At 49.9% G+C, this 25225-nt stretch overlaps 1 long non-coding RNA gene across 31 annotated transcripts in view; it reads left to right on the top strand.

The window, feature by feature from the left end:
* Positions 1-25225, top strand: part of LOC103348935 (uncharacterized) — a 280781-nt gene that overhangs the window by 64478 nt on the left and 191078 nt on the right. For 14 of the 31 annotated variants that reach the window (XR_016213680.1, XR_016213679.1, XR_016213689.1 and 11 more), the window contains one exon: positions 9476-12600. The exons of 2 other annotated variants lie outside the window; for them this stretch is intronic. This is a non-coding gene — a long non-coding RNA (uncharacterized LOC103348935). 15 more of the 31 variants (XR_011379110.2, XR_016213693.1, XR_016213688.1 and 12 more) reach the window with 6 other exon arrangements.

Here is a 25225-nt window from a genome sequence, read left to right as displayed (position 1 = left end):
ACACTACTTTTCATCTGTGAAATCCAGACCCAACACCAACAATACATTGCTATTCTGGCACCAGGAACAGTGTCTGGTCTAAGTCCTTTGAGCCTGGCTGGTTTCTGCTGAAGGGTCTCACCCTGTGGGGCCCTTGCTGCAATGCACCAGTCAGCAGCAGCTGGATTCTCCCTGATCCCCTTGCTTTCTAAGACCCGTCGCACCTGTATCTGCCCGACTCCTGGCAGCGCCCCCTCTTCCCCTGCAGCGGGAGGCCCCCCTCCATCATTCCCCACCTGCTCCGACTCTGGGACTCACGGGACAGCCTCTGCTCTCGTCTTCTCAGAGAGTTGCCCATGTCTGCCTCTTAAAGTGGAAAACAAGAATTTTCATGACTGTCCTGCACTTTGAATTACTTGGAAGCACATTTGTACACCAAAGCTAGAAGAGGATTCTGTATTCCCGATCATCGCTCCTCTAAGGGTGATCCACTTGGAGCAGCATTGCAGCCTACCCGAGAGCTGGCTGAAAATAGAGACTCTCAGCCCCTCCCACACCTGCTGAGGTGCTTTGCTGACTTTCACGTACATTAAAACTTGAAAAGCAACCACTCTAGGTGACTTCTGCTCTGTTTCTGAAGTGTCATCTCAGTCTTGGTGGAAGCAGAGTGACAGACTTCCTGGGAACTGAAAGCGCATCAGGAGGGTGTGAGCCTCTCAGCCCAGGGGCCAGCATGTTGCTCAGTCGGGAAACACCTGCCGAAGTCAGGTGGAAGATGGGGATGGCCAGTTCCTCCTTTAAATTGTCATCTGGGCTGGCTCTGCAGCTCACTAGGCTAATCCTCCACCTGCGGCACTGGCACACCAGGTTCTAGTCCCGGTTGGGGTGCCAGATTCTGTCCTGGTTGCCCCTCTTCCAGGCCAGCTCTCTGCTGTGGCCCAGGAGTGCAGTGGAGGATGGCCCAAGTGCTTGGGCCCTGCACCCACAGGGAGACCAGGAGAAGCACCTGGCTCCTGGCTTTGGATTGGCGCAGCGCTGGCCGTAGCGGCCATTTGGGGGGTAAACCAACGGAAGGAAAACCTTTCTCTCTGTCTCTCTCTCACTGTCTAACTCTGCCTGTCAAAAAAAAAAAATTGTCATCTGGGGTCACGAGAGAGAGGCAGACAAATTTGAAAGGAAGTGGTCAAGTCATCTTTATTTAGAGACCATATTAGTATATATCTGGAAATCTTGAGAAATCATTGAAAAAGCTGTAAAAACACATAACAAAATGTATTTAAAAAGCAGGTTATAGAATCAGTATGTAGAAAGCAATAGCTTTCATAGATGAAAATAATAACTGGTTGGAAGTTACAAAAACCTCTTAGAATTGCAAGAAAAACAGCCAAAGTCCCTAGAAAGAAATGATTGAAACATGTGTGGCTCAAGCATTCCTGAAACGTGCCCAAGTGCATGAGAATGAGGAGAAAGCCAGGCCTGGGTTCGGGGTGTAACGGTCCACGGTCTGAGCATGTCTGTTCTGATGATGCACCTGTCATCCATCAGGTCCTTTCTCTTCACGCTTAGCAAATTGATTTTCATTTGGAAAAGCAACTAAACAGAAATAGATTGGAAACTGTTATAAAAGAAAACAACGAGAAGGGACTCAATTTTAATGCAGATGTTGCAACATATTACTCAGACTCTAAATTAGAGGAAAACTGCATTGGTAAATGAATAAACAGACAAGTAACAGAACCAGGTGGAAAATCCAGAAATAAACCTAACTGCACATGGACAGCTGACAGTGCTAAAGGCAGTGTATCTAATGTGGACTCTCATCAGCAGAGCAGGGCTACCTGGAGAAGCATGTGAGAGGTGTAGATGAATGATTCTGCACGTCACACACCAGCACAAATGCCAGCTAGTGCGAAGTGGAAGTACAGGGTGAGAGGAAGACAGGTGTGAGTGCCTTTATAATATGTGAGTAAAAGTTTCCCAAGGCACGGCCGGCGCCGCGGCTCACTAGGCTAATCCTCCGCCTGTGGCGCCCGGAGGGTTCTGGTCCTGGTTGGGGCGCTGGTTCTGTCCCGGTTGCCCCTCTTCCAGGCCAGCTCTCTGCTGTGGCCCGAGAGTGCAGTGGAGGATGGCCCAAGTGCTTGGGCCCTGCACCCCATGGGAGACCAGGATAAATACGTGGCTCCTGCCATCGGATCAGCGCGGTGCGCCGGCCGCAGCAGCCATTGGAGGGTGAACCAACGGAAAGGAAGACCTTTCTCTCTGTCTCTCTCTCTCACTGTCCACTCTGCCTGTCAAAAAAATAAAAAAATAAAATAAACAAAAATAAAAGGAGCTGTGGTGTGTGCACAGGATGGAAGGCCTCGCGGTGGTGGGAAAATGAAGATTTCTCCACATCCTATTTTTTTTATTTTTTTATTTTTTTTTGACAGGCAGAGTGGACAGTGAGAGAGAGAGACAGAGAGAAAGGTCTTCCTTTGCCGTTGGTTCACCCGGCGCACCGCGCTGATCCGATGGCAGGAGCCAGGAGCCAGGTGCTTTTCCTGGTCTCCCATGGGGTGCAGGGCCCAAGCACCTGGGCCATCCTCCACTGCACTCCCTGGCCACAGCAGAGGGCTGGCCTGGAAGAGGGGCAACCGGGACAGAATCCGGCGCCCCGACCGGGACTAGAACCCGGTGTGCCGGCGCCGCTAGGCGGAGGATTAGCCTAGTGAGCCGCGGCGCCGGCCCACATCCTATTGCTGACACCACGGGGTGAAAACCTAAGGCAGGACAACTCCTATAACACACTACCTTGTCCCCAACTACTCCTACAACACACTACTCCTACCCAACTACTCCTGTAACACACTACCTCATACCCAACTACTCCTACAACACACTACCTCATACCCAACTACTCTTATAACATACTACATTGAACCTAAGAAGGGTCTGGGAATACAAATACTTGTTTATATTTGTGTGTGTTAGTAGAACACTGAAAGCATAAGCAAAAATACTACTGAAATGATTATCTGATGGGGAATGAGGAGGAAGGTAACAGGGTGGTGGGAATGAGAACAGATGCCTGACTTCTCCAGACGTATTTTAATGTTCCCTGGCAATCATGGGAATCAACCTTAAAATTAGATAAACGTGAAAAAGAAACTAGCAGGAGACAAAGTGAAGCAAAAATTTTAAAACACATGGAATTTGAAAATATATCCTTGGTGAAATATATCCTGATAGAACTACAAAGAAATCGGCAGGTGCCGCAGCTCAATAGGCTAATCCTCCACCTGTGGCACTAGCACCCCGGGGTTCTAATCCTGGTCGGGGCACCGGATTCTGTCCTGGTTACTCCTCTTCCAGTCCAGCTCTCTGCTGTGGCCCGGGAGTGCCGTGGAGGATGGCCCAGGTCTTTGGGCCCTGCACCCACGTGGGAGAGCAGGAGAGGCACCTGGCTCCTGGTTTTGGATCAGCGTAGTGTGCTGACCGCAGCGGCCATTGAGGGGTGAACCAATGGAAAAAAGGAAAACCAGACCTTTCTCTCTGTCACTCTCTTACTGTCTAACTCTGCATGTCCAAAAAAAAAAAAAAAAAACCTACAAAGAAATCATAAACTGTACTTAGTCATCATATTATTATCATTCATATTGTTATTGTTATTTTGGAATCATAAATAGGAGTATAAACAAATGATTATGATCATTGGGAATGAAGAAATTTGTATATCTCTTAGACTACATTTAAAAATATTTATTTATATATTTGAAAGTCAGAGTTACAGAGAGGGAGAGACACACAGAGATCTTCCATTTGCTGGTTCACTCCCCAAATGGCCACAATGGCTGGGGCTGGGCCAGGCCAAAGCCAGGAGCCTCAAATAACATTTGTGTCTCCCCTTCGGTGGCAAGGGCCCAAGTCCTTGGGCCATCTTTTTCTGCCTTACCAGGCAGTTTAACAGGAAGCTGGATCAGAAGTGGAGCAGTTGGGACTTGAACTCTCAACCTAGTGTGGGATGCTGGTGTTGTAGGTAGTGGCTGAACCTGCTGTGCCACAATGCTGCCCCCTGCCCCAGGGTTTTAAAAAAGATTTGCTTATTTGAAAGGCAGAATCTCACACACACACACACACACACACACACACACACACACACACACACACAGAGACTGATTGAGAGATATCTTCCATCTGCTAGCGCTCTCCCCTAAAATGGTTACAACAGTTGGAACTGGGCCAGGCTAAAACCAGGAGCCAGGAGCTCCATCCAGGTCTTCCACATGGGCAGCAGGAGCCCAAGTACTTGGACGATCTTTCACTGCCGCCCAGGTGCATTAGCAGGGAGCTGAACCAGGCCCTCAGATATGGGATGCCGACATTACAAGAGGAGGCTTAACCTGCTGTGCCACAGCACTAGCCCTGCAAAGCAAAATTTTAAGGATAAAAAGATGCATATGTAAAATTAATTAAAAGTTGAATTAAAATCCTGTGTTCTGGAAAGCTGGTATGAACTCATGATGTATTTTTCTAAAACAGAACAGAACAATGACCAAAACAGCAGCAATGATTATGCTCCAAGTGTGGACACTGAAGAGGCTTAGAAGCCATGATGTTGCAGTAGTAGTCAGGAACCCTGCCTGCCAGCCTAGGGTCTCCAAATTCCACTCCTTAGGATTCCTTGGCGAAGATGCTGACTCCACATCTGAAGCAGGAAATATACAAGGGAGACACTTGGAATATCATGGGGACTGGAAAGGAGCTAATAAAGCCCATTGGGGTTTTGCTAAAAGCACTCAGAAGTGGACAGACTGGACTATTTGAGCACCAAAAAGAATAACGAATGCAATGAACAAACCACCACCAAAACCCCACCCAAACAAATTAAACACTCGTGTTCCCAAAGCAAACAAGACACTGAACTCATAACCTTCTGAAAACCTGTAACCATCAAACATTTGTCCTGACTTTTGATGAGAAAAGTAGTCTTTGTAGAGGAGTTCTGACTAATGAGTGCTGAATGATACTTAGGAACTACCACTTTGAGCCCCAAAATGGAAGAGCGGTTGTGGATGACCCATGGCTGTGGGAGCAGCGGTGCAAGGTCGGTGCAGAGCCTTACGAGGGAAGGCTCCGACTGACAGTCGCTACTCATCGTTGCTAGCCTTGGGCAAAGGCTGGCTTGCAGACACTGAGAGCTTCCTGAAGTGGCGTCATTGCCCACACCCCAGAATCAGCATCACTTCTTTAGGTCTGCACTTGGCCACGGGAGACAGAAGGGCACATTCAATGACACAACAAGAACTTAGCCTACCAGTCCAGAACATGTCAGATTGACACCAAAGAACTTGGTTTCTATAGCAATAAAAGGTAAAAAAGGGACTGGATGAGAGGAAACTGTTACCCGTTCATGAAGAAAGTGATCGAGTATCAAATGTAGTGTGTGGACACTGAATTACTGTCCAAACAAACCACTATAGAGAGAACTGTTGAAACAATCAAATTATTTCTATAGCGGGACATATGCTTACCATAAAGGTACTGGAGTGTTTTTAAGCATACAGGTAACCCTGGGATGTTAAGTGCATTCACAGTTGTGTGGCCGTCACCAGCATCCATCTCCAGAATCATTTTTTCGTCTGCACAAACTGAAACTTTATACTCTTTAGAAAGTAACTTCCCAGCCTCTGGCAATCACTATTTCCTGTCTGTCTCTCTGATTTGACTACTAAGAATCTCACATGGAGGGAATCCTGCAGTTCCTTTTGTGACTGGCTTATTTAACTTAGCATGCGGTCTTCAAGGTTCATCCATGCCATAGTGCATGTCAATTTCCTGAGAAATGTTCCATTGCACGTTTTAATCCATTCCTTCATTAATGGACAATTGGGTTGTTTCCACACTTAAAAAAATTCACTTATTTTAGAGACCAAGAGAGGATGAGAGAGAGCTTCCATCTGCTGATCCACTCCCCGGATGCCTACAAGAGCAGAGGCTGTGCTAGGCTGAAGCCAGAAGCTGGGAATCAAATTCAGATCTCCTCTGTGGGTTGCAGGAACCCAGTTACTTGGGCCATCACGGCTGCCTCCCAGGGTCTGCATTAGCAGAAGCTGCAATCGGGAGCTGGGGCTGGATATTGAATGCAAGCGTGCAGATAGGGGATGTGGGTGTCTTAACCCCTGGGATGAATGCCTGCCCTGCTTCCACCTTTATGCTGTTGTGGTTAAAGCCACTATGATCATGTGTGTACACATAGCTCTTCTAGTTTTTATTTTTTAAAGATTTATTTAATTTATTTGAAAGGGTTACAGAGAGAGGTAGAGGCACACACAGACAGAGGTCTTCTCTCTACGGGTTAACTCCCTAAATGGCAACAACAACAACAGCTGGATCTGAAGCCAGGAGCCAGGACCTTCTTCTGTTTCTCCAATGTGGGTGCAGGGGCCTAAGGACTTGGGCCATTTTCCACTGCTTTTCCAGGTGCATTAGCAGGGAGCTGCATTGGAAGTGGAGCATCTGGGACTCAAACCGGTGCCCATATGGGATGCCAGCGCTTCAGGCCAGGGCATAAACCTGCTGCGCCACAACGCTGGCCCCCTTTTAATGAAGTCCCCAACTTCAGGCATGTCGTTACAGCAGCGGGAAGTGGACTGACACACCAGTCCTCTCTGCTCACTGTGTTTCCTCTTCCCTCTGAGGCCTGGCCACAGCCATCTGTGGGATGTGGGCATCACAGGTGTTGGCTCTACCCTCTGTGCCACAATGCCAGCTCCATGTTTGGTACTCTATATTAGCTACTACAAGTCAGAGAAAACATGGTATTTGTCTTTTTGGGTCTGGCTTATTTCATGAGGCATACTGGCCTCCAGTTGTAAAAGATAGGATTTCATTCTTTTTAATGGCCGAGTAATATTCCATCGTGTATATATAACACAGTCTCTTTATCTAGTCATCATTTGATGAACATCTGGGCTGACTGCATATCTTAGCTATTGTGAATTTAGTTGCTTTAAATATGGGGTACAGATGACTCTTTCATATGCTGATTTCATTTCCTTTGGGTGAATTCCCAGTAGTTGAGATAGCTGGTCATATGGTAGATTACTTTTCAGATTTGTGTGGACTCTCCATACTGTCTTCCAAAATGGTTTTACTAGTTTACATTCCCACCAACAGTGTATTAGGATACCTTTTCTACCACATCCTTATCAGCATTTGTCATTTTTTTTTTTATTTTTAAATGAAAGCCATTCTAACTGGGATCAAGTGAAACCTCATTGTGGTTTTTATTTGCATGTCCCTATGGCGAGTGATCCCGAGCATCTCTTCATGTGTCTGTTGGCCATTTGAATTTCAGCCTGTGAAAAATACCTGTTCCTATCCTTTGCCCATTTCTTAACTGGATTGTTTGTTTTGCTGTTGAGTTTCTTAAGCTTCTGATATAGTTTGGATGCTCTTTATCAGCTGCATAATTTGCAAACATTTTCTCCCATTCTGTCAATTGCCTCTTCACTTTGTTAAGTGTTTTCTTTGTTGTGCAGAATCTTCTTAGCTTGATGTTATCCCATTTGTCTCTTTTTCTTTTTATTACTTGTGCTTCTGGGGTGTTATCCAAGACGTCTTTGGCTAAGCCATTGTCTTGCAGAGTTTCCCTATAGTAATTCAGTGGTTTCAGGTCTTAGGTTTGGATCCCTTGTGAGTTGGTTTTTGTATAGGGTATAAGATAGGGGTCTTGCTCTGTACTCCCACATGTGGAAATTCAATTTTCCCAGCATCATTTGTTGAAAAGCCTGTCCTTTCTCCAGGGAGTGATTTTTAGCTCTTGTCAAAGATTAGTTGGTTGTAGATGCATGGATTAGTTTTCTGGGGTTTTAAATCTGTTCCATAGGTCCACATGTCTATTTTTGTGCCAGAACCAGGCTGTTTCGATTATAACTACCCTGTAACATGTGTTGAAATCTGGTATTGTGATGCCTCCAGCTTTGTTTTTATTGTTTAAAATTGTTTTAGCTATTTGGAGTCTCTTGGGTTCCCATGTGAATTTTAGCACCACTTTTTCTAGATCTGAGAAGAATGTCACTGGTATTTTGATTGGTAGTGCATTGAATCTGTAAATTGGACATTTTGGTGATATTAATCCATGAACATGGAAGATTTTTCAATTTTTTGGTGTTTTCTTCTATTTCTTTCTTTAATGTTTTGTAATTTTCCTTGTAGAGGTCTTTTACCTCCTTGGTTAAATGTATCCCAAGGTATTTAACGTTCTCTGTGGCTGTTGTGAATGGGACTGATCTTACAAGTTGTTTCTCAGCCATGGGATCGTTTGTGTATACAAACGCTGTTGATTTTTGAGTGTTGATTTTGTATCCTGCCACTTTGTGAAACTGTCTTTGAGTCCCAGGAGTGTTTGCTTTTTGAAACTCACGGCACAGAACTGGGTTCTGTTTATAGTTTCAGTTTCATTGCCTCTATCTGGATGGTTCTCTCTGCCCTGCTCCCGGGGACCAATGGCTTCCCTGGAGTGGGTTCTAATTCCTCCCCAGACAGTGCGTTATGAGTCACTTTTTGGCCCCCATGCTCTGTGGTTTGTAGAAAAGCCCAACCAAGCTGAGTAGGAGACCTCAGTTCTCACCCTTCTGGGAACAAGAGTGCAGAGCAAGGAGGTCTTCCTCAGTGGTGCACAGGACTGCAAGAAAGCACCGGAACATGTTAGCATGTTGCAGTGTTTATATTTCTTGCTAACAAAAAATAAGAAACTGCGTGGTGTGAGCATCAGTTCACGCGTGACACCAGCACCCACCGTGGGTGACGTCGGATGGTGCTGTGAGGTGTGGTGCTGATGGCCCCTCTCCAGACATGTCCCAGGAGCCCACTGTGGCATTGCCATCCTCACTGTCTTGTTTATTTTCAGCTTATTGCAAAGTCCTGAAATTCATGTATGCCAGGGTAGGTGGATGACAAGATAGGTAATTATCCTTAGTTAAAGCAAACTGTATGAAATATTCAAGAGACTTAAAATATTGACAGTGGTACAGACAATGTAATCACAGAAGTGCGAGATCTGTAGTCACTGCCTCCCCCCCCGTCCGTGCTGACCCTTCACCATCTGCACGGTGTCTCCTCCAGTGGCACCGGCTGTGTCCACTGCCAGCCCCTTGGCCTTCCCTGAGGTCTGGCGGGACTCGCTGACTCGCCTCCTTCAGTCCTGCTCCTGTTGTCGGGGGTCCAGCCCGGGCCTGCTGCCCTTCTTCCCCTCTTTCTGCTTTACTGTCTGTGTGTGTGTGTGTGTGTGTGTATTTCTAAGATTTATATATTTATTTGAAAGGCAGAGTTGAAGAGAGGGAGGGAGGGAGGGAGGGACTGAGAGAGAGGGAGATCTCCTGTCTGCTGGTTCACTCCCCAAATGGCAGCAAAGGCAGGTCCGCGTCAGGCCCAAGCCAGGGGCCAAGAGCTGCTTCTGGGTCCCTGACGTGGTGGCAGGGCCTAAGAGTTGTGCATTCTTCTGCTGCCTTCCCAGGTGCATTAGCAGGAGCTGGATCAGAAGCACAGCAGTCGGGACTCGAACCCATGCTCAGGGGATGCCGCTCTGCAGGAGGCGGGTTAACCTACAGCACCACGACGCCGGCCCCTGCTTTATTATCTTTTTTTAAAAGATTTATTTATTTATTTGAAAGACAGAGTTACAGAGAGGCAGAGGCAGAGAGAGAGACGTCTTCCATCTGCTGGTTCCCTTCCCAGATTGCCGCGACAGAGTTGTGCCGATCTGAAGCCAGGAGCCAGGAGTTTCCTCTGGGTCTCCCACATGAGTTCAGAGGCCCAAGCACTTGGGCCATCTTCTACTGCCTTCCCAGGCCACAGCAGAGAGCTGGATCAGAAGTGGAGCAGCCAGGACTCGAACCTACACCCATATGGAATGCCGGCACTGCAGGCGGCCTCGCTTCAATATCTTTTTACTCTAGTACTTACCGTCTTCAACACCTCCTGCAGTTCACCTATGGGTGATGCTGTACCTGACATCTGCTCTGACGGGAGCTGCAGGAGGAACCTTCCCCACTCCTGCTGTGCCAGCACCTACAACCATGCCCAGGCCGTGACAGACCACACAGATGTGTTGAGTACAGTCAGGAAAATCACAGAACCCCAGCTCCTGGAAGGCCTAACATAAGCTCTGTATGAGCCAGTGTGTCTGAGAACATGCAAAACACACCCCACTCCTTTCTGGCAGCTGTGGCTGCCACTCAGCACCTCACCAGTCCCTGTGCGTGGGAAGCCACGTGCCAAAGGCTCATGTCTCACCTAAGTCCTCGCGGGGAGCAGAGTCCTGGCCACACCAGGGCACCGTCAGGCTGTCCCTGCCCCGGGCTGTCTGTGCAAGAGGATCTTTGGGGGCATAGGTGGGTGGCAGGGGAGAGCCAGCCGCCCCTCCTCTGCCTTTGCTGCCATGTGCCACTCACAGGAAGTGAGGCTCCCAGGGGGTGGGAGGAGAGGGTGGAGCCTCTGCTGTGGGCTTGCCTGCCTGGGTCTGCAGCTGTCTCTGTGCAGAACCTCCCCGGCCACTGTTGTTAGAGTTGTGGGTTCTGACCTGGATGCCCCTCTTCCTGCACGGATGCGAGACTTAGCTTGGAGCGATCGGATTCCAGTTTTATTTCTTCCACACTGAACCCTGCTCTCTTCATTCCCGTGGGACACACGCTTCATCCTATGAGTCTGGGTGAGGGGAGAACGGTTACTTGCATTGGCAACTGCAGCACAAGATGACCCCTGTGGCAGTGGTGTCCACTTGTCGGGGAACAGTGGTCTTAGACGCTGCAGCTGGCCCCTGCTGAACTTGTGCATTCTGCCTGTGCCCTTGCCTCTCGCCTCTTGAGACCCAAGTCAAGCATCATCTCCCCGGAAGCCTTCCCAGTCTCCAGGAAGAGGAAGAACTGAACGCCGTGGCCGTGACTTGAACGGGACAGCCGGCCAAGTGAAGACGCCCCTGAGCGAGCAGCTGTGTCTGCCAGGTGCTCAGGCCACATAAGGAAAATGCACAGAAGGAAAGAAGATCAAAGCAAACCACCACCGAACAGGGGCTGGTTGCACAGGGCCGGCCTAAGTCCTCCTGAAATGCTGCAGCACGGAGGGAAGTACGAAGTGGCCAGCTGTGCTGTCCCCACCAAGACAAACGGGACCCCCTGCCCACTGCCGGGAGGGAGCGGCTGGCGCAGCCCTGGAAGGAGCGCCCAGCCTCGAGTCGAGCTCTGGAAGGAGGGCTCGGCATCTCTGCCCGGGATAAGCATCCTGCCCTACTGGTGGGGGGCTCTCTCCCTCTCTTTTCTGCCTGCTTTTCCGTACTTTTTTTTTTTTTTTTTTTTTTTTTGACAGGCAGAGTGGACAGTGAGAGAGAGAGACAGAGAGAAAGGTCTTCCTTTGCCGTTGGTTCACCCTCCAATGGCCGCCGCGGTCGATGCGCTGCGGCCGGCGCACCGCGCTGATCCGATGGCAGGAGCCAGGAGCCAGGTGCTTTTCCTGGTCTCCCATGGGGTGCAGGGCCCAAGCACCTGGGCCATCCTCCACTGCACTCCCTGGCCACAGCAGAGAGCTGGCCTGGAAGAGGGGCAACCGGGACAGAATCCGGCGCCCCGACCGGGACTAGAACCCGGTGTGCCGGCGCCACTAGGTGGAGGATTAGCCTAGTGAGCCGCGGCGCCGGCCTTCCGTACTTTTTTACTTCCCGACTTGTTTCTTCTAGTTTTTTATAATCTTGGACGTGTCGTAGCACATCCTGCGAGTCCAGGGGAGTGTGGTTTTCTGACTTGTCTTTGAGGCTTGGCTTGCTGTGTGCCGCGCTGGCCAGCTGGCAGCAGGCTGGCCGACGTCCTGGTGGTGAGGATGGGAGCATGGGGTGCACTTGCTGCTCTTCTACATGACTGGCGAGAGCAGCTCCGTGGGCTGGGGTGGTTGACAGGTGAGGGATTTGGGGCCCAAGCAGCCCAGCTGGGAGCCATGAGCCAGGTGGTTTCTTTGTAGAATCTTCACTCTGTACCATGTGGGCTGCCCGTCTCTGGGAAAGCCTCCTCGTGCTGTGCGAGCCATTCACGTAGAAGTGTGGTTGCCGTGGACGCTGTTGGTGCCCCGCACGCGTCGCACGGGTGGGCTTTGGGGGCGAGCTGACCCTGGGGACACAAACACACCCACTGCCTGCTGGAACTGGGGCTGGGACGACCCCGCCCCTCTGTCCACACAGCATGCTCTTTTCCTTGCATTTGTTTGCTGTCCAGACCCCGAGAATGGGAGTTTCCTGTGCCACGGCCGCCTCTGCCTCCCTCGTGGCCAGGACATGGTTGGGCACAGAGGAGGTGCCACGTGCAGCACACCCAGCTGTTGTGTATTTATTTACCTGTTTATTAAGCTTAGTGTGTCATTGTAGTTTGTAAGAGATTTACACTTATGATATATTAAAATATGTAATTTATGTGTTAAATATACTTTATGTTTTATATAAGTGACACATTTTAATAACATATTTTATAAACAATATAAATGTATATAAATAAAATGTTATGAAATATGTATTTTATATGTTCTTTATAAATATATAATGCAAATTTACATAAATATAAAGTAGATGACATTTTATAATAAATATATATTTTATAATTATGCTTTGCATAATATTTATTATTTAAACATACTTTAAATAATGTATATGCATATATGTATTTACATATATAAAATTTATTTATTATAAGCCCATGAAAACGCTAACTGCCCACTAAGATTTGTTGAGTCGTGTGTTTACCTTCTAGAATTACTCTTCCCTGCCTTCCTCTATTAACAGTCTCCTCGCTCTTATTTGACGTGTTCGTCGCAGTGTCAAAGTCTCTTCAGAAAGTGAAGGCATAGCCCACAACTTTTGTAGCGTTTGGCAGCTCACGACTGCGCCGTTAGAAACCACCTCCCGTGGAGGCTGTTAAACACCCACCTTCACCAGCACGGTAGCAGTCTCGGGTCGTCCCGGAGGGCTTCCCTCTCTGTCCCTCCAGGCTGGGTTTCTGCTTTATCCTCAGGCCCTGCTGTACCCCTGGAAGAGTGCCTGGCCCTCCCTCTGTGGGTCACGGAGCCCCTCTGATCTCCTGTTCGCTGACTCCGAGTTGGGATGACACCTGTGCACTCTCGTGTCCCTGGGACCTGGCACAGAGTACCCACTCGGTAATACAGCATGGAGAGCAAATAATCTCAGGAACTGTGAGAGGAAGTCAAGCTGTCTCAACAGTTAACCAAATGGGTGAAGTTAACTTTTTAATGAGATTCTGGATCTGAAACACTGTATTTCTTATTTTTTGAAGATTTGTTTTTATTTATTTGAAAGGCACAGTTGTAGAGAGAGGGAGAGACAGAGAGGGAGAGGGATCGAGATCTTCCAGCCACTGTCTCACTCCCCCAATGGCCACAACAGCTGGGGCTGGGCCAGGCCGAAGCCAGGAGTCGGAAGCTTCATCCGTGTGGGTGCAGGGGCCCAAGCGCCTGGGCCGTCCTGCACTGCCCTCCGAGGCCATTCTTTGGGAGCTGGATCAGAAGTGGAGTAGCTGGGTATGGAACCAGCGTCCATATGGGATGCGGCACCACAGCAGCTTTACCGGCTATGGCACGGCACCACCCCCATCACTGTATTTCAAGTGGTAGGACACTGTGTTCAAACCATCCTTAAAATATTTCTGGAAGTTTTCAGTTGTTTCAGAGGATTACACAGTAAAGTCCGTTAATCGAAGTTAGAAGATGTGAAAATGCTCAGTGCACTGGGTCAGTGGAATCCTGTCGCAGTGCTCACAGTACACGAGTCAGTTCTTTCTATACCATTAGTGGGCACACCAACAGTAAGTCGTGATTTTCCCTCACAGAGGCAGCTTTTTCTCTCTAATTTACATACAGGCAAAAGCCACATCCAGCAAGGAAAATAGGATAAAAATAGCTGTGTGTATTTATAAGCAACTGCGGTCACACCAGTGCATTCCCCTTTTGAGAACACAGAGTAGAATTCAGACGTGGGCGGTAGTTTGATTATGGAGATCTGTCATCTGCTTTCAGATGCGTTTCAAGAAAAGCACTGAGCTAATTAAATTTATTATTCATCTTCTTTCGAAGAAAAGCACATGCAGATTTCCCGAGCGGATCCTAAGCACAAGGAAGAGTGGCGTGGAGCTGGCCCCACCTCGTGGCTCTTTCTGATAAGAAGTGATGCAGGTGCAGGGGGAGGAGAAGGTTCTGGCAGAGTTTTCCATGGGAGGAGGGTGGCCTTCTCTCCCTTGGCCACGTTGGGAAGCTTGCCCGCTTTTAAACAGGACAAGACTCCCATTGCTGCGGCTGGGAGAGGAAACCCCAGCCCTGTTGTCTGTAACATCGCCTGCTAACGAGGAAGTCGCCAGCTCTCTCTCTGTGTGCTGTCCTGGAGTTAGATCGTCCCGCACATCTGGTTTGCTAACTGCAGAGTGTAGGCTAACTGCAAAGTGAAATGAGAAAGGTAAATCAGCCATTTGCCGAGGAGCCCACTCCCCTGGCTGCCAGGAGGGGCAGCATTTACCTCCCTCGGAATCTGGGGCTGGAAGATTTCACAGCACCCTCTGTCTTCCTGACACCAGGGTGTCCTCCAGAGCCTGGCTAAGGATCTGCTCAGTGTATGGCCGGGCTCCTTCCCTCCTCCATTTCCAGTAGATTTGGCTCCTGGCGGGCAGGGCTGTGCACCTCTGCTTGCCTCCTGGTGGCTACAAAGCACCTGCAGGACTTGGCTCCGCCAACTTGGGCCCTGTGTCCGACAATGGCTCCTCAGAGTGGCCTCCAACAATTTCCCTGAACAATGTCAATTACCTCATACACCAAGAGAATGTTGGTGGTATCTTTGAGGAGGCAACTAATAATACAAATGCTAGCTGTTTAGGGCTTACCCACACAAGCCATTTAATATTGAACATCTCCTAGGGGTACTCTAGGTTCTGCACATCAGGAAAAGTAAGCCCAGCTACTAGGGAAGGTGTATGCATTCTTATCACAAAGACTGCAATGCTTCTTGGTGCTGGGAACATTTGATTAAAAGCTCGATACATTGAAGCTTTCAACTTTAAGCACAAGAGTGTTGACTGAACCCACACATATTTGGTCACTTTATTTGCTCATTTTTTTAAAAAAAAGATTTATTTATTTAGTTATAAGTCAGAATTACGGAGAGGGAGAGACAAGAGAGAGACAGAGATCTTCCTTCTGCTGGTTCATTTCCCAAATGGCCACAATGGCCAGGGCTAGGCCAGGCTGAAGCCAGGAGCCAGGAGCTTCTGGGTCTGCTACGTGGGTGACAGGGGCCTAAACACTTGGCCATCCTCCACTGCTTTTCCCAGGCACTTAGCAGGGAGCTGGATCAGAAGTGGAGTGGCCAGAACTTGGACTGGTGCCCATATGGGATGCTGGCACTGCAGAAGCTGGCTTTACCTGCTGCGCTACAGCACCAGCCCCCGTTTGGTCACTTTATGTGAACAGGAAAACATGAAGTTGTCCAGGTGTGTCGTATTTTCTCTTTCACCTTGTGTATACTTGTCACAATGGAGTTCTGAGCTTTGCTAAATACATATCAGATATTTCTGCAAAAGTGGTCGGTGCAACTGCTATCCAGAACAGTAGTTTATGCCTCTGCCCCTTTAGAGAGTTGTGTGTGTGTGTGTGTGTGTTTTTTTTTTAAGATTTATTTATTTGAATGGCAGAAATACAGGCAGAGGCAGAGAGAGGGAGAGACAGAGAGAAGGGTCTTCCATCCTCTGGTTCACTCTTCAAATGGCCACAAAAGGCCGGAGCTGAGGCGATCTGAAGCCGGGAGCCAGGAGCTTCTTCTAGGTCTCCCACATGGGTGCAGGAGCCCAAGCATTTGGGACATCATCTACTGCTCTCTCAGGCACATTAGCAGGGAGCTGGATTGGAAGTGGAGCAGCTGGGACTCAAATCAGGGCCCATATGGGATGCTGGCACTGCAGGTGGCAGCTTCACCTGCTGCGCCACAGTGCTGGCTCCTTTAAAGAAGTTTATTAGGACCCTAGATTCCCTGAAGAAAGCCTGGCCCACAGCAAGGCCCTGAGCTGTGGTAGTGCTCTCTTCCCGCTCTGGTTCTGTGGCTTTGTCCAGAGGAAGCTGAGGATAGGTGTCCAGCCCCACCAGGATGCAACCGACCACATTCCACATGCAGGGCAATGGTGAGGGGGGAACCAGGCGCTGGGTAAGCACACGGACCGTGGCTTGAGCAGAAGTAATAGAGCATGAAAGATGTTTTGAGTTGACATCAGCAATCAAGGCTTGTACTATTGTGTCAAAAAAGATGTATTTTTAAAAGATTTATTTTATTTATTTGAAAGAGTTACAGAAAGAGAGGTAGAGAAGAGAGAGAGGTCTTCCATCCACTGGTTCAGTCCCTAGATGGCCGCAACGGTTGGAGCTGCACTGATCTGAAGCTAAGAGCCAGGAGCTTCTTCCAGGTCTCCCACATGGGTGCAGGGGCCCAAGGACTTGGGCCATCTTCTGTTATCCCAGGCCATAGGAGAGAGCTGGATCGGAAGAGGAGCAGCTGGGACTAGAACTGGCGCCCATATGGGATGCCAGCACTTCAGGCCAGGGCATTAACCTGCTGCGCCACAGCGCCAGCCCCAAAAGATGCATTTTAAATGGGCGAAATTCCTCAACTCCACTGGTGCTCAATTTCCCATGAAAACGTGGGGCCAGTGTCACAAGTGAGTGAGTGGTCCCCTTTCCTGGGAACGAAGCCCGGAACCCTCTTGATCTGCTTTCCGTGTCCCTGGTTCCTTGCTGCAGGTCTCCCCTGCCCTCCTCCCTTCATCTCCTCTAGCCCAGCCTGTGACAGCCAGGTCTGAGTCTGTTGCTTGTGCTGGGCTCCTTACAGTAAGCGAGCGGAAGTGAGGGGCCTGACCTGCCCAGCCTGCTGTCCTGGGGCCTGTGCGGTAACCTTCAGGCCCGGCTCACGGATTCTTCCTCCACAGCAGGAGCAGATCCTCCCCAAGCAGGAGACATCCAAGTGGGAACGCAGCTACCGGTAATTACAGTGTCAGCTGGATTTTGGTTTCAGCATTTTTTTTTGGTAAGTTTTATTTATTTATTTAAAAGGCAGAGTTACAGAGAGGCAGAGGCAAAGGGAAAGACAGAGAGAGAGGTCTTCCATCCGCTGGTTCACTCCCAGTATGGCCGCAATGGCCGGAGCTGGGCCGATCTGAAGCCAGGAACCAGAAAATTCTTCCATGTCTCCCACGTGGGTGCAGGGGCCCAAGGACTTGGGCCATCTTCTATTGCTTTCCCAGGTCATAGCAGAGAACTGGATCAAAAGAGGAGCAGTGGGACTCGAACCAGTACCCATATGGGCCACAGGCACCGCAGGCCAGGTGCCTTTACCTGCTACGCCACAGCACTGGCCCCCTTCAGTATTATTCTGAAAACTTTTCACTAAAGAGACCAGCATCCCTACAATTGCTGCCTATAAATCTAATCAATATTTTAAAAAGTTCATTTGGGAAACAAAGAACTCCTATCTACGGGTTCACACCCCCAAATAGCTGAAACAGGATGAGGCCAGGCGGAAGGCAGGGACAGGGCACTCAGCCTGAGTCTCCCGCGTGGTGGCACGACCCCAGCTGAGCCATCACCACTGCCTCTCACGATGCACATTGGCAGGGAGCTGGACTCAGGAGCCGGAGCCAGGAAAGGAATCCCGGGACTCCAGTGTGGGATGCAGGCATCTTAGCCGACAGGATCAACACCCACCCAGTTAACTGCGGGTCTCTTCCAACCGGGCAGCCTTTCTCCTCCTTGTTAGGTGGGCAGATAGCTTTGCCTTGACTTCCAAGGTTTTCCTGCTGGGAGGAGGGTGGTTTCCCGGAACCACACGCACTTTAGAATGAGTGCTGGCGTTCACTCTTGTTTCCAGTGGGACCCCACTGTTGCTGAATGGGAAAGTTGTCACATGTGCACATGTGTGTGTAAATCTAGGTGAATGTGTGTACATGTGTATATGTGTACATGTGTGTTTATACATGTACACATGCATGTGTGCGTATGCATGTATGTGTATATATATGCATGTGTCTATGTGTGTGTGTGTGTGTGGCAGGGACATATTTTCAATAAGCTTTAAATTCTGCTTTGTGTAGGAATTATATGAAAGTGTCCCAATTGCCTTGTGCTTTATATTTCTAGTGCCATTCAAATATTCTCACATATTCCAATTTTCAAGAAATCCAATCTAAATATTTCTAAAAACTTTGGGTTTCTCACATATGTCTGAGGTATGTCCAAATGTCCAGAGCCCTTCCACCTCTGGCTGACACACGACACCGACGTGGGGTCTGGCTGTGATGGACCGAGCTTTCTGGCAGAAACCTGGGCATCTATCTGATTTCCAGCCGGTGGCAAGGTTGGGGCAGGTGTGAAGCCCTGTCTCCTGGGCTTGCCTCTGCTTGGTAGGGCCTTGCAAGTGAGGCTGAGACACCCATGGCAGGATAAGTGGTGGCTTTTAGGGTGCAGTAGGGGTGTCCTGTCCTTGTTGTCAACATCACCCCTTCCAGGTGTCATTGACCCTGGGGAAGGTTTGGAGGCAGCCTAGGCTGTGAGCACAGCTCCTCATCAAGTCAAAGCTGAACTACCCCTGGCACCTGAAAGCCTGTGTAGTCTCTGGACTGGGCTAAAGTACAGCCGGTTCACGGGTCCATGGTGAAACGGAGTCAGGCTGAACCCCTCTGCCTTCCTGAAGGTACATCAGCCTCTCCCCCACTCCAGGACTCAGCCCGAAGTCCATGTGGGAACCCCAGGCTCTTGTCAGTGACCGATCCGGGGGGGAGGCTGCAGCCACCTGTCCCCCAGCGCCCTGGCAGGCTGGCCACATGGACTTTGAATTCATGGTTGGAGAACAGCTTTCTCCTCCTACTCTTTGCCGTGTGTAACCAAGAAAGCCGGTTCCCCGTGGTTGCTGCCCTCAGCAGCTGCCTGCAGTGCAGTGCTCGGTGCAGCAGGTTCTTGTGTGTGTGGCGAGACAGCCAGCCTGTTTGAGGAGGTAGAAAGCTGCCTGTGGCTTCAACAGCTCGGGTCTGTTCCCTGTGTGTGTTAGCCCAGGCATTCAGGCACTTGCAGCCCGAGTAACGGTTTGTTAAATGATCGGCACCATGACTGGATCAGGGTGGGTAGGAGTGGGCAGGCTGGGAGCAGAGTGGAGGCAGGGTTGGCGAGAGGCCTGACTCCCTGGGTGGGCCTGGCTGGGAGCTGCTCGTGTGTCCTGAGCGGGGCTCAGGGCTGGCTCCTTGGAGCAGCTGGGAGCAGGGCTGTGCAAGCAGGCGTCTGGGGAGGACTCAGCCCGGATCTGCAGGCGTGTGCAGCCCACTCCCCTGTATTTATTTGCCGTCACCATGGTGTGCACTTCGTTTGCTTATTAATGATCAGAGGGAGAGAAGAACGGCTCGTGTTCTGGGCTGAGAACACGCAGCTGGGAATGTGGCCAGCGGGATGTGAATAGCAGTATAGCTTGAAAAGACCCAAACCCATCAGAAATACAGATTAAAAAAAGGGAAGCTATTCTCAGAAAGACGTAAACAAGTATCTAGCTGAACTCACCCCAGAAGTACTCCCTGGACAAGGGGCTTTCTGGTGGCTGTCCAGAAGAAGTAAGGACGGGAGGGGGGGACGTGACAGGTTCTCAGTGGGCAATGCCGCATAAGGGGGCGGTGGCCAGGGCTGGCCTTACTCTGAGCACCTTGCATCTGAGGTTCTGAGCACCTCACTCAGCAGATGACGTTGGAAGCTTTGGAGGGAACCACAGAAAAGCGACAGGAATGATGAATGGACGAGAGGCATTGGCTTAGGAAGAAAGACTCGTGGAGCGCGTCACACAGATAAGCAATGGCCAAAAGGATGGCATGGTTGAGCCTGGACGTGGCGGCGACGTTGTCCTCATCTTTTGTGTGAAAACGCAAAGGAGAAGAAGGTGCGGGGATGAGAGAGAACAGAAGTGACTGCCACCTGGGAAGCCCGAGGCTGCCCGTGAGGGGTGCCGCAGCGCTGGTGGTGAGGCCGCCACGGTTCCCGTGGAGCCAGCTTTCCTCGTGAGCCGAGCGCTGAGCCCAGCGTCAGGTGGGACGTTTCCAGCAGGAAGGCCACCGAGAGGCAGCTTGGAGGGGACAAGCAGCCTCGTCCAGCTCATTTTGCAGCTGCTCTGCTTTGACCTGTGAGTAGAACAAGGTCTCTTTTAGCAGACTTTTCAGGCCGAAGCGTTTGTCAGCTTAATAAGGCGAAATGGCAAGGGGAAAGGCAACCCTTTCTATTTTTATTCCAAGTCTTCTGTGCTCACCTCTTCCTGAACGACCTCCCCCATCCAGAGATCACGTAGAAGTGGGAAAGAAAGGAAGAAGTCTACGATTCACACGGCTTTCAGACTCGTCTGCGGACTGATCTTCCTTTGAGTGGGCGTGGTCCTTTTTCTGTGAAATACTTCTGAGATCTTCTCTGTCACTGATCGGAAGGGCCGTGGGATGCTATTATAACCACACAGGTGGTCATTTTAACACGATGCTTTAAGACTTAGTGTGGACGATTACCCAGTTGTGTTCCCATATTAGAAGTGAGAATTATCTGTTGAAGGAAAACAAGACATGCAGCACGGCTCAAGTGCAGAGAGACCTAATACCCTGCCCAGGGATCTCCACGCGGGCCTGAAACTCTCAAGGGCAGATGAGGCCCACTTAGCATATTCCAGGATAAGTTGGAGAATTCAGCCAAATGGGTCCAAGGGTAAACCTCTAAGTCTTAAGGAAAGTGAAGCTACTTAGTGCAAAGATTGTATTTACATGGTACAATTAAAACGACTCAGTGTTTGCCTCAAACTTCAGCTTGAAGTCCAACTAGGAGTCTCTGTGGGCGTACATAAAATAAAATCGTAACAGGTTACAGCAGGCCCATGTATTGTGATGTCAGAGCACAGCAGGCCGTGAGGACATCGCAAACCACAGTGGGCGCTGCGTAGATAGGGGTTGAGTGGATGAGTGAATGCATGGGAGAAACGACAGGCCACCAGGGGGCAGGAGCTGGTTCCACTGATGACTCAGAATCTCCAACATCAACGGCCGGTGACCGCACTGTCCTGCCCCTCCACAGCCCCCTCTTGTTCTGCCCACTCATGTTTCTGCTTCCAGTGCCCACTGAATTCACCCGGTGCTTACAGAGCTCTCAGTCAGAGCCCCAGCCTGGGCACTCCCTCCCCGATGAATAAGGCAAGTTCTCTTCTCAGGAAGACAGCAACCAGAAGACGTGTTACAGCCAGAACTGCCTGTGTGTGCACCAGAAGCACAGTCAGCAAGTTGTTACAGTTCGCGGGGTGAGTGTCGCAGCGGGCGCTTGTGTCAGGAGCCGTGGAAGCCTGAGAAGAATCGGACTTCAGGCTCTGGAGGAGTGAGCAGCGAGCAGGGGCTTCTCGTCCCCTCCAAGGACTCTCTGGACCGAGTTTGCATACAAATGTGCACTTGGGAGAGAGGAGAATGGCCCGACCCCACACGTGCTGCCCCTGCAAGGCACAGCGTGTGAGGGCATGCCTTTACAGGAAGTGGGGCCTCCCACGTTCTCATGACTGCTTGTCCGTGTGCGGAAACAAGAAGCCTTGCTTATGATCTGTGACTTCTCCGCGCCAAGCTACCTTGCTTGTGTTGGTCTGCTTCCGTAGTATCCTGAAGAAATGATTGAAAGCGCAATGAATTGTCAGGAATGCTTGGTTTCAAAAGTCACTATGAGACCCGCTACACGTGTACTGTGTGTCCTAGCACGCTTGCAGCATATGAAATTGCCAGTTTGCAGGATTCGTTTTGACTCGTTATTGCTATCGGCAGATTCCGTTGTCAGTAAGTAGTGAAAAGTGCACCGGATGTGAGCACTATACAGGTGGTCGTCTGTACTGTCTACAGAGTCTACGGAGCCACAGATTAGGTGTGTTCTTTATTCAGGCCACATAACACTGAGGTATTTCATTTAATTTACGTTTCTGTTGACTGCAAGTAAATAAATAAAAAGGAGGAAGTTCTCTGCGTGCCAGTGTCTCAGGGGAAGGCAGCGTAGAGATACCTGGCATTTGGATCGTTTTATTTTACAGTCAGCACCTCAGATGGCAGATTTAAGACAGGGCCTGGAGATTGGTGTTTGGCTTTTATTATGAAGGCCTGATGTGAACAGGATATATGCCACCATATAATATTACTATCCATCTTGAGCTTCACCTGCGTCTCCGCACACAACCGTACATCACTGGGCCTGGGGCTCTGCAAGTCCCCGCCCTGGCTTCCGCGTGTGCTGACCTGGAAACAGCTTGTCTCGCTGAAGTGCAGCTGCACTCTCGTGAGCTCCGTGATCCACCCCAGCTTTCCGAGTGAGAGCAGCCGTGAATGAGAAGACGTGTCCTTCCTTTTGGAGACCTGTCACTCCTGTGAGCCCCAGGCGCCCGCCTGCCACACTGAGTCGGCGTGGACAGAGGGCAGTCCCGGGACCCCTGATACAGGGTGTAGTCAAAGAACACAGCACTGAGGAATGTTTGCGGGAATGTCAGTGCAGTGCCCTGGGTTCTAGAGGGTGGGCCTGGACTTGCCTGGACTGGCCTGGACCCGGTAGGTGATGGCAGAGTTTGCCCAGGGGTCACGTCTGGCTGGCCTAGAAGACACCGTACTTGTTAGGAGCGGCATCTGGTGACTGGCTTAGTGCTCTCGCGGCTTGTGGTCCTGGCGTTTCTTTGCATGTGCTAACACCTGCAAGGCCAAGCGTTTGGCAGTGAGCAGGCAGTGCTGGTGGTCAGAGGGTAATGAGAGGAAGGCAGGGACTTTCTTCTTATTTTTTTTTTTAACATTTATTTATTTGAGAGAGTGATAGAAAGCAAGAGAGGCAGGGGAAATCTACTGGTTTATTCCCCAAATGTCTGCAATGGGGTTGGGCCAGGCTGAAGCTGGGAACGCCATCTAGGTCTCCACAGCGGTGACCAGGGCCCAAGAACGTGATCCAGCACCTGCTGTTTTCCCAGGGGCGTGAGCAGGAGCTGCACGGGAAGCAGCAGCCGGCTGCAGCTGGTGCTCTGATGTGGCTGCTGTCTTCACAGCACCAGCCCAGAGGAGACCTTGTCGGGGCCAGGGACCTGCCTGGACCTCCCGCCATGCACCTCGTCTGTTTTACCCAGGCCTGGCCCTGTTTTTAATTACACCTTACTAACCCTGTATCACACATACCTCAGGGCAGGCATTTGGTGAAGGGTTAAGCTAGCACCTGGGACATACTGGAGTACCGGGGATCAACGCTGTCTCTGCTTCTGATCCAGCTTCCTGCTCACGTGCATACTGGGAAATTGCCAGTTGGGTCCCTGCCACCCGCGTGGGAGACCTGGATGGAGTTCTTCGCCTTGGCCTGGCTACTGAAGACATTTTGGGAGTAAACCAGTGGATGGAAGATCTCTTTATCTCACCCCCTCGCTCCCTCTTTCCCTCTCTCTCTCTCTGTCACACTGCCTTTCAAATAAACAAATAATTCTTTAAAGGGCATCTCAGCTGCGGAATTCCAGAGTACACAGTTCATCCCTATGGGCTTGACTGAAAGCCAGCATCTGTCAGTTATGGCCACCCATCAAAATTTGCATTTGGGACACAGACAAGTGATAAAACTATAAACACGACCATGGACACTTAGCAGACCTTAAAAATGTGAGTGATGCATAAAGCACAATGTTTACATACACAAAGCTATGTGTATACATAAGCACTGTGTATATATTTCTGCCAGCTGACTTAGGAAGGATGTGCTATTCACATACATGTAATTGCAGGTATGCTCTGTGTGCGTGTAAAGTCCTCCTGAATGTGCTGTGTACCTGTAGAGAAGCCCCTTCTGCTCCATAGCAGCCTGATCTGCAGGGGCTGACAGCCCTGGGCATCAGCCCTCCGTGTCGCCCCAGCCTCACAGTTAAGCTGATTGCCGGCACGCAAAGCCAGCTGAGGGAGAGCAGGCTGGGAGCTCAGGTCTCTGTCGTCCCTGTCACCAAGACATTTTTCTGTTGCTGCTTCTGGTCTGACAGCTGTCATCAGATCTGTGCCGCGTGAGCAGGTGCAGGAAGAGAGGCTGGCGGGTGGGGCTCTGTGCACACCCCCACCAGGTGCATTAGAGCTCCGCGCAGGCGTGCTGCTCAGGCATGCCCCTGCCTTCCTTTTCAGGGCATCTGCGGTTAGACTTTTAAGTCCCTGTTCCATCATAAATCACAGGGTCATGGCAGCTGGATACCCAGGAACCCTGGCAGGGGCTGTGCTGTTACTTCTTTTGATTTTTTTTCTTAAAGATTTATTTATTTATATGAAAGGTAGAGTTACAGAGAGGCAGAGGCACAGAGAGATCTTTCATCTGCTGGTTCATTCCCCAGATGGCTGCCACAGCCGGGGCTGGGCTGATCCGAAGTCAGGAGCCAGGAGCTTCTTCCGGGTCTCCCATGTGGGTGCAGGGACCCAAGGACTTGGGCCATCCTCCACTGCTTTCCCAGGCCACAGCAGAGAGCTGGATCAGAAGTTGAGCAGACAGGACTTGAACCAGCGTCTATATGGGATGCTGGCATTGCAGGCAGTGGTTTTACCTGCTATGCCACAGCGCCAGCCCATATTGGTTTTTGAGTATTGTCAAGTTATTTTTAAAATAATATTAGTAATAATATTTTATTTAATGAGTACAGATTTCATAGGAACAAATTTAGGAATATAGTGATTCTTCCCATCATACCACCCTCCCATTCACACTCCCACCCCACCTCCTCCTTCCTCCCTCATTCCCAGTCCCATTCTCCATTAAGGTTCATTTTTAATTAACTTTATACACAGAAGACCAACTCTATACTAAGTAAAGATTTCAACAGTTTGCGCATGCACACACACACATACACATACCCCACCAACTGTGGACAAGTTTTACAGTTAATTCTCATAATATAACTCATTGAGGACAGAGGTCCTGCATGGGAAGTTAGTACACAGTGACTCCTATTGTTAAATGACGTCAGTGATCACCCAAGGCTCTTAACATGAACTGCCAAGGCTATGGAAGCCTTTTGAGTTCACAATCTCCATCAGTATTTAGACAAGGCCATAAGCAAAGTGGAAGTTCTCTCCTCCATTCAGAGAAAAATACATCCTTCTTTGATGGCCCCTTCTTTCCCCTGGGGTCTCTCTCACAGAGATCATTCATGTGGAACTTTTTTTTG

This window comes from Oryctolagus cuniculus, chromosome 9 (genome assembly GCF_051225735.1).
Source record: "Oryctolagus cuniculus isolate XC-2025 breed Fujian yellow rabbit chromosome 9, ASM5122573v1, whole genome shotgun sequence".
Lineage (NCBI taxonomy): Eukaryota > Metazoa > Chordata > Mammalia > Lagomorpha > Leporidae > Oryctolagus > Oryctolagus cuniculus.
This window is presented reverse-complemented; position numbering and strand designations above follow the sequence as displayed.